Here is a 10,707-nt window from a genome sequence, read left to right on the forward strand (position 1 = left end):
CCCATGCTCCCCACAAAAAATTTTACAACTTATGTAAGTAGGCTGTTTCTGTTTTGTGAGTAAAAACTGTGGAATGTGCTTGTAAAATCTCAAAAAGTTCTTGCCTATCATTGTCATTACAAATCTCAGTTGTTTGAATTTTATTCTGAATTAACTCATTAGTATCAAATGCGCCGTCGATATCACCCCTGTCAGTACTTGCAGAGTGATTGTTAGTGTCAAGTTCCGTCGAGAATTCCGAACTGTTGTCTAACAGGAGGTAAAGCCGATTAATTTCTTCGTCATGGTTTGAGAGCCAATCTTCAAATTTCAAAGCTACTGACTTACCTTCTTTTTCTAAACTTATTTCAGCATCGTGAAGGCTTAAGATTGCTTTGTATTCATTCAAAAAGTCTACTCCCAGTATAATTTCCGTCGACAATAATGGAACAATAAGAAAGTTCATAGAGAAGCTGTGGCTTTGACAAAAGAATTCTAAGTTGGTTTGTTGGCGTACATCTACACTTTTTCCAAAGATTGCACCTTGTAATTTAATCTTACGTAACGGAAGTGTGGGGCAATCGTTCGATTTGTTGCATTTGCTAAAGGCTGTTTCACTAATTACTGAAATGGGACTGCCAGAGTCAAGTACTGCCGTAAATTTTACGTCATTTACTGTAATGTGAATCACAGGATATGCAATGTTGTTATGTTTTACGTCGTGTTCTTGGAGTAAGATGTCCCTAATGTCTTCCATTTTTACGTAATTACTAGCTACGGCAGCTGCGTCGTTAGTTTCATACGTACGTTTTGTGGCTGCCAGCGGTATGAGTCATTGCCTATTGTCTCTTTGTTGGCGCGCGTCGTTATTGGGGTTTGAGGACCTACAAATTCACCTTGTCGAGAGGGCCCTGCCCAGTTTAAATCCCGCCAGTTCTGATGCAATTCAGGTATGTCGTTACGATCATATCGTCTGTCGTCATGTCGGTAGTTCCTGTAGTTTCTTTCTTGTCGGTTAAGTGGTGGAGAATTTCTCCCTGAATCGTAACTGCGCGCTGGACCGTTGCGTCTAAAGTTATTCTGTCTCCCGTAATAATAATTGTTTTGGTTCCCATATTGTCTGTTTCTCTGATTGTCTCTGTGATAGTCATTACCGCAGAGAGGTGATCTTTCCCTGTAATTATTACTACTCTGCCAACGGTTGTCATACGGGTGGTGTCTGTTTTGGTCACGATTTATGTTGTGAGAATAGCCTTGTCGCGTCCAGTTATTATTTCTTTCATCGCGGAAATGTGACGGATGTGACCTGTAATTGTTGTGCTCCTGTTTTCGCGTTCCGCGATTGTCAGTGTCAATTTCCAGTTCTTGTAAGAGCCCCTGAAAAGCTTCAATGTCGTCTTTGCAACTTCCTGCCAAAATAATATGTCGTAAATGTTCAGGTAATTTGATGAAGCAAATGCGGATGAGTTCTGAGGGGCTGTATGGGTTTGACAGGTACTGATTCTTGTGCAACATGTCTTCAAAATATTTGACAAGACTGGAAAATTCAGATTGTTCAAAGTGTATCATCATCATGATGCTATGTTTTACTCGGTCTTGTGTAGCTTGAGACCAATATGCTGAGAGGAACGCATGGTAAAATTCTCCTTCACTGTGACAATCGTGAATGACCGATCGCATTCTTTCAGCTGGTTCATTCTCTAAGTAGCCACACATAAATTCTAATCTGTGCTCTAAGGACCAGTTGGGAGGAAAACAATGAGAGAATTGATGGAGCCATGCTTGTGGATGAATGTGTATTGAATTCTTAAATGTTTTGAATTTACGTGTAGTAATGAACAGCTTATAGTCAAAATCATCATGTCGGCGAGTCACATGTCGGTCATTGTTACGTCGTTTCGGCGGTTGCATCTCAAAATTCGGTGTGCCTTGCCTATTTCTTTCATAATTTCCGAAGTGTCCTGTGTTATTATTTTGTGGTTGTTCCGTATTTCTAAGTCCCTCTTCCCGTGTTGGAGCGCGAGTGTCCTCTGAAATATGTAATTTTTGTATTACTTGTGCCAACTGATCTTGTACTTCTCGGATTTCTCTTTTGTGTTGCGTATTAATTTGATTCTGATTTTGTTTGAATTTCTTAATTTGTTCATACTCTTCTGTGTCAGTGATGGCTACAGGTCTTGTGTCATTCAGATCATCATCTACCTTTGTAGATAAGTTAGTGAACTGATCTGAAAGTTCGGCTACTGTATCCGTTAGTGAAATTATTTCCTCTGTGTGTTTTTCTGAACCAAGTTTCAGAGTGTCCATTTGTGTTGAAATCGTATCTACTGTGTCCTTTAAGTTTTCCTGAGTTTTTGCAAGTTGCATAACCGAATCGGTAGATGCAACTGAGTCAATTTTAGCTTGCAGGGTGTCGTGATTTTCATGAACAATAGTTTGCAGTTCTTTTATGGCTGCTTCGTGATTCTGTGATGCATTTTCATGACGCGAAAAAATAGGTTGGAAATGCTCACAAATTTGTGTTTTTACGTCATTACAGACTTTTTGACATTTCGATTCGATTTTATGTAACTCAGTAGTTAAATCTTCACGTGTTTGTTCAAGTGTGCTGTCTAACTTTTGAAGATTTTGTTCCATTGCGTCTAACTGTTGCTGTGTTTGTCTCTGGTGTTGTTCCATTGAGTCTAACTTTTGAAGATTTTGTTCCATTGTGTCTAACTTTTGAAGCTTTTACTGTGTTTGTCTCTGATTTTGTTCCATTGTGTCTAACTTTTGAAGCTTTTTCTGTGTTTGTCTCTGATTTTGTTCCATTGTGTCTAACTTTTGAAGATTTTGTTCCATTGTGTCTAACTTTTGAAGATTTTGTTCCATTGTGTCTAACTGTTGCTGTGTTTGTCTCTGATTTTGTTTCATTTGCTGCATTAATTGCAATAATAATGTGTTAGTGTCTGGAATCGGTTCCTCTATGCTTTTCGGCACTGCATTTGACTTATTTGAGAGAACGGTGAGGACCCAAAATCTGAATCTGCAGTATTTGCAAGATTGTGTCCTGTCATTTCGTATTCCTGAGTCGAGCTGTTGCCGACCGATCGATCGATAATGCTTCCCTGTTCACTACTTGTTTCACTGTCTACACCATTATTTGCCACCCGCTCCATTTCCCTATGCACAATTACCAAATTACTACTCTGAATATTAGTTAATTCATTACACGATGGCGCTAACACACTGCTTTCGTCTTCGCAGTCATTTCTCAGTTTACTTTGGAGCCTAGTGTTACGTTTTTCACGCGCCATTATTGTCACAATATTTCACACGACAACACAGAAAAACTCAATTTGAAGAGCAAAATGGGGAACACACTAACATAGCACTGAAAATAATATCTAGTTAATTGCAAGCGCAGCTGCGAAACACCTGCTGCAAATCCACATGCATGCCACAACTGTTCTACTGTACAACAATGAAAAACTACAACTACAAAGGAAATTCTCTCTGTAATTACGCGCTAGTAATAAACAAAAGCTACACTAATTACACAAACTACAAGAAAAAATCAGAAGATTCCAGTGAGGTATCCTCGGCTAAGGGTCGACATATGAAACGTCCCCTTAGAAAAATTATACATGACTGTGCGAAAACTGTCACACAATATTTTTAGCGCAACGCAATCTGACTTTCAATAATCCCTGCAAAAGAATGGCCCTGACTAACATTAACCTATACCTTTCACAAATCACTTACCTCACAAAAATCTTCGTTACTCGAACTACTGCAATATAGCGAGCGCCACTACTGCCAGCTAAATAAAAGATTCAAACTACTGAAGGCACTAACTACTGATAGGCATAGTTAGCAAATGAAAGATTTCAATAGAGAACAAACAATTTATTTACCTTAATAATGTTGAAAACTAATAATATACATAGCAGTTCATGACATCCAGTTTTAAAGATTTCCAAACTCCGCCATCTCTCTCCCCACATCCACCACTGCTGGCGGCTCACCTCCAACTGCGCAACGCTGCGCGCTGTTCACATCCAGCTGCCGCTGCCCAACACTATAATGGCAGACAACAAAGCAAACTAGCCACAGACTGCACACAGCACAGCCAGTGATTTTCATACAGAGCGCTACGTAACGTTGCCAATAAGAAAACATAAACAGCCTACTTACAGGAGTAAGGCAGAGTTGTAACCTATCTCCGATGTTATTCAATCTGTATATAAAACAAGCAGTAAAGGCAACAAAAGAAAAATTTCTAGAAGGGATTAATATCCATGCAGAAGGTATGAAAACTTCGAGGTTTGCTGACGACATTGTAATTGTGTCAGAGACAGCATAGGACTTTGAAGAGCAGTTGAACGGAATGGACAGTGTCTTGAAATGAGGTTATAAGATGAACATCAACAAAAGCAAAAGGAAGATAATGGAATGTAGTCGAATTAAATCAGGTGATGCTGAGAGACATAAAATAGTTGGTGAGCAAAATAACTGATGATGCTCGAAATAGAGAGGATATAAAACGTAGACTGGCAATGTCAAGGAAAGCGTTTCCGAAGAAAGAAAAAAACAGTTATCATCCAATATAGATTTAAGTGTCAGGAAGTCTTTTCTGAAAGTATTTGTATGGAGTGTGGCCACGTATGGAAGTGAAACATGGACGATAATAGTTTGGACAAGAAGAGAATAGAAGCTTTCGAAATGTGGTGCTACAGAAGAATGCTGAAGATTAGATGGGTAGATCACTTAACTAAGAAGGAGGTACTGAATAGAATTGAGGAGGAGAGAAATTTGTGGCACAGCCTGACTAGAAGTAGGGATTGGTTGGTAGGGAACGTTCCGAGGCATCAAGGGAAGCGCGGAGGATAAAAATCGTAGAGGGAGATCCAAGAATGAATACACTAAACAGATTCAGAAGGATGTAGGTTGTAGTAGTTATTCGGAGATGAAGAAGCTTGCTCAGGATGGAGTAGCATGGAGAGCTGTAATAAATGAGTCTCTGGACTGAAGACCACAACAAAAAGAACAGGGATGAAAAATGTTGTCAGCACCTAATTACTGAGTGTTTTTAAAGTTGCTGGTGTTTTACAGATGGAGGATATACAGGTGCAACTTACAATTATCTTGCGGACTTTGTAGAGGGTAGAATCACTGTCCTTAAGCACATAGTAGGGTCAGGCCAACAAATTATACCGATAGTAGGCTAGTAGTAGTGAAACCACCGAAGATGAACTCAGGACAGCAGTGTGGTAAGAAGAACAGGTACATTTTTTTATGGATGGACTACATACCGAGAAGATCGTACGTTTGTTCCACTAGCTCTGGCAAGTAGGCAGGCGAAAACAGCAAAAATTTTGGAAGATGTTATGAAGGGAATGTGACGACGAACCGTTGGAAACAGATTAGTGTAAGCTGAGTTCCCGAGTTGCTGTGTGTCGCTTACCACGGGCACTATACCACAGACAACAGGCATTTGCATAATGTAGTACCGCATCGACACCGTACATGACGTGGTGAAATGTCACATGAAGCAGCGATTCTCGAGACCCGTACCTCTCCAACTCCTGGAATCAGGGCTGGGCTGGTAGTTGTTGACATATCCCTAATGACCAAGTATTAAATGGCATATTCCAGCAGGATAATGCAGTGCCCTACACTTTGTTTCGCACCACGAACCACCTGAGAAATGTAAGGATCACTGACTGGCTCGTCATCTCCCCTGATTTGTCAAACACAGAGAATGACTGAGGTGCTGGGAGAAGACGTAAATATCCTACCACCTACCAGCAACTTTCATGAACCGAAACTATGTGTTTCCGGCTGACAAGAAATTGCTTAAGATGACCCTCATAGGGTGTCTTGTTCCACATCTAAATGAATAAAAGACTATTGTTGTGCCCAGGACCGGGAACGCTTTGATTACTCATCAAAGACGCTGTCCCTAAACCACAGAATAGGCGTAAGAGTAACCGGGGAATAAGGGCTTGGTATTAGGAATGATGGAGAGAAAAAATATAAGTTCTGCAATAAATTTCAGCTAGTAATATCGAATACACAGTTCAGAAATCACAAGAGGAGGAGGTACACCAGGATACGACCGTGAGACATGAGATGACTCCAGCAAGATTACTCAGTGATCACACAGAAATTCCGATACTATAAGATTGTGAGGTACACGCAGGAGAAGATATACATTCGGATCATAATTTAGTAATGACGAAGAGTAGACTGAATTTTAAGAGAATCGTGCAGAACCATCAAAGAGGGAAGAAATGAGACGCTGAAATACTGTGAACGATGAGACACATATGAAGTTTTCTTCGTCTGTAAATACTGCGATAGTGAATACCGTAGTAGGCAGTTCAGTCGAAGAGAATCAACGTTACAAAACAGGGCACTCACAGAAGTTGGATAAACATACATACAATAAATATAACTGCGAAGAAAAACTTTAATTGATCGTCTAAAGACGAAAGATCCAGTCAGGACAGGAGTACAGCAACATACTTCATTTAGCAATGAAACATATAAGATCTGCGGAGAATCCAGGGAAGCGTGGCTGCAACGAAAATGAATAGAAAACGGAACAGAAATAATCGTCGAAAGAAGCTACTCGGCATAGAGAAAAGTCAAAGTAGCCTTCGGTGAAATTAAAATCAACGGACCCTACAATGAGAGTTCAATGGAAAATCCACTGTAGAAAATAAAGGTGAGAACGAACAGGTGGAAAGAGTACAATGCAGATCTCTACCAGAGTAAGAAACTCCCTGGTAACGTGATACAAGTAAAGATGGGAGCAACGTGGAACACCGCAGGGGACACATTATTAGAGTCGAATTTTAACAGAGTTTCGGAGGTCTAGTGATAAAATAAGTGGGAAGGGAGGGATAACATTCCTTCGGAATAATTAAAATCACTGGGGGGAACTGTTAATCGAATGCCTAGCTGGTTTGGAGACATACTACCGGACTTTCGAATAAATACATCCCCATAATCCCGAAGATAGCAAGGGCAGATAAGTGTGAGAACCACACCACGATCAGCCTGACATCTTATTCATCCGAGTTGCAGACAATAAATACAGAAGAATTTAAAAGAAAACTGAACATCGTCTAAATGACGATCAGTTTGTCTTTGGAAAAAGTAAAGATAACGAAGAGGCAGTTCCGACAATGTAAACAGTTATAAGATGTTCGAAATTATGAGAACAATAGCTGCAGGGAAATAAGGATAAATACATAGCATGTATAAGGAGCAAGGGATGGAACTAAGAATGGGAGAGCAAGAATGAAGCGCTCGGATTACAAACAGTGTAAGGGAGGGATGCAGCCTTTCGCTCCTATTATTCAGTGTATACTGAGTAGACAAAGGTCATGAGATAGCTCTCAATACCTCGTCGGACCTCTTTCTGCCCGGTGCAAGGCTGCAACTGGACTTGGCATGAACTCAACGTTATTGGAAGTCCCATTCAAAAATATTAACCCTTACTCAATCTACAGCCGTTCATAATTACGAAAGCGTTCCCATTGCAGTATTCAGTGCACGAACTGACTCTCGACTGTGTCCCATAAACGTTCGGTGGGATTGATGCCTGGCGATCTCGGTGGCCAAAATATTCGAACTGTTCAGAATGTTTTTCATACCATTCGCAAACAATTGTGGCTGAATGACATAGCACACTAACATCCGTAAAATCTCCATCGGCATTTGGGAAAATGAGGACAATGAATGGCTCCATATCGTGTTCAAATAGCCGAATATAATCATTTCCAATCAATGATCGATTCATTTGGATCAAATAAATCAGTCCATTCCATCTAAACATAGCCCACATTATTATGGAGCAGCCACCAACTAGCACAGTGCCTTGTTGACAACTTGGTTTCATTGCATCGCGGGGTCTGGCCACACTCGAAACCTACTATCCAATGCTAGCAACTGAAATCGGGACTCGTCTGACAATGCCACTGTTTTCCAGTCGTCTAGGGTCCAAGGGATATGGTCACAAGACCAGGAGAGGCGCTGCAGACCATTGCTGTTAGCAAATACGCTCGCGTCCGTCGTCTGCTGCTGTAGCCTATTAACGCCAAATGTAGCCGTACTGTCCTAATGATTACGTTCGTCGGATGTCGCAAATATATTTCTGCGCTTATTCCACGCAGTGTTGCTTGTCAGCACTAACAACTCTACGCAAACGCCGGTGCTTCGGTCCGTAACTGAATGCCGTCGGCCACTGTGTTGTCCGTGGTGAGAGGTAATGTCTGATATTTGGTATTTTCGGCACATTTTTGACATTGTGAATCTTGAAATAGTCCCTAACAATTTCCTAAATGGAATGTCCTATTTATCTAACTCCTACTACGAATTCAAGTTCCAAGTCTGTTAATTCCGGTCGTCCAGACATAATCACGTCGGAAACCTTTCCACACGAATGACCTGAGTACAAATGACAGCCACACCAGTGCACTGCGGGGTGTTCACAAAGTCTCTCCGCAGTGCCGTATGATTGTTAGCCGCGCTTGGCGTATGATTGTTCGCCTGACTGGATTACTTCCCTTCAAGTGGACTCTCCCAACATTCCACTGTTTCGTTTATCTCAGCCAGCGTCAGTAGTATCGTTGGTGTGTGTCGTTATATGTTGACGTGAACGTTTAAGTTTAGTTCCTTTGTTCGTCTGTTTCCTTTTTGTCACTGTTAAAATTCTAACCATTGTAGAACGTGTGTTTTTAGTCGAAAAAGTGTTCAAAGCTGGCGGTAAATACACGGTTTCAGTTCGTCAAACATTTAATTCAGTTTTCCTGGAGACAACACTCGCATATCGCGATAATGTGTGAGATTTGATTAACAAATTTCGAAGTTCGGGTTCAGTGACAGTTGGACCGAGAAGTGGTCGTTCTAGCGTTTTGTCTGAGGGTAAACTACTCGATATTTCCGATGAAATGTCCATGAGTCCGAACAAGTCAGTAAGAAAATTCGCCCACGAAATCGATGTTAGTGTCGGAGCGGCCCATACAAAGTGACAGTCGTGCAGGGACTGAAAAATACTGATAATGGCAAGAAACTGTATTATTGTCAATGTTTCAAAAATTTCGTTCAACAAAATGGAAGGGATATTCTGAATGGAAGGTTTTTCACTGATGGAGCGTGGTTTCATTTATCCGGGTACATGAACTCGCAAAATTCTGGTATGTGGACTACTGCAAATCGATTGTGTATTCGTGAGGAACCACTTCATTCTGTGTAAAAAGGAATCTGAATCGCAATTTCTAAACGTCGAATTGTGGGTTCCATATTTTTCAACGAAACAATAAACGCACAACGATATTGCAGTGATATTCCGTACCCATTCATAGAAGAACTTGTCTTAAGTGAAATACTGAACGGTTATTTTCAACAAGATGATGCAACCGCGCATACGGCTCGCGTTTCTATGTCACTCCTTGCTGAAGTTCTTGGTGATCGCATAATTTCACAGGGACTTTGGCCTCCACGATCGCCTCACCTAACACCACCTGACTTTTTCTTCTGGGATGCAGCGAAAGCAAGTGTCTATAAAAACCGTCCTAAATCCATTGATGAATTGAAAACTGCAATATCCACTTACACTGCTTCTGTCACAGAAGAAATGTTACACTTGTGTTTGGAAACATGATTAGACGAACTGAATTGTGTATTCAACAACAGGGGGGACACTTACAACATTTAATGTGAAAATTTGTAAGTAAAAATGAATATTCACTAAATTAATAACTTATATTTCACTGAGTTTGATTTCGGTATATTCACTGCGGCATACGGCACGGGCGGCTAACAATCATACGGCACTGCGGAGAGACTTTTTAAACACGACGTACGTTGTGTACGCGATACTACTGCCATCTGTATATGTGTATGCTGTTGTGCCATCAGAGTTCCCGCAGTCACTACCAGCTGTGACCTGAAGTCGTACCCGATGGCTCCCCAACTGCATTGGGTAACACCGCTTTGCATTTCGAAAACGTACTTCATAGCCTATTCGCTGACAAATGTCAAAGGTCATCCTGCTAATTATGAACTGCAGTTCATCGCTGAACCCAATGCGACGACATTCATTAGCAGTGCACGCTTCCCGGTTATGGTACAACTCAAATCGGAACCGTTTGTGCTGCATTGTTAACGGCGGCCTACTACGAGTGGAGCAGCAACTCCGTAACCTGGCTGCAGCTAGTCTCCGGCCAATGGTGTGGATGACACGGAATATTGTAAGAGTTTATCACTTATTCTCGGATGGCGTGGGCGGCTTTGAAGCGGTTACTATGTGCCTGGTGTTGAATACGGCCATTATGGTGGTCAAACGAGTTCAACCATAACCTTGACAAAGAGTGTGCTCGCCGTTACATTCTCAAGCTGTCCAACATCGGGCCACTGTCAATCGCGAATGAACCACGTATCTGGATATTACACGATACGTAGGCCCACAGCGAGGGCCTTTTCAGGGCCTGATAACACTGTATCACAAGAGTATGCGGCATCTGCGCCTCCTTCGCTGTGATCTCTTAGTTCACGCCTCATACTTTCCACCATGCCCAATAACAACACTAAACACGATCAACACTAATGCACTACGGTGGGCGTCACAGAAAATTACAACTGAAATCATTTACATACCCGCAAATGGTGTTTTCACGTGCGGAGTTACATTTGCATCGGAGCTTGCTTTTTGTGTCTTTCACTTTTGTTGTCAGG

Source organism: Schistocerca nitens, chromosome 1 (genome assembly GCF_023898315.1).
Source record: "Schistocerca nitens isolate TAMUIC-IGC-003100 chromosome 1, iqSchNite1.1, whole genome shotgun sequence".
Classification (NCBI taxonomy): domain Eukaryota; kingdom Metazoa; phylum Arthropoda; class Insecta; order Orthoptera; family Acrididae; genus Schistocerca; species Schistocerca nitens.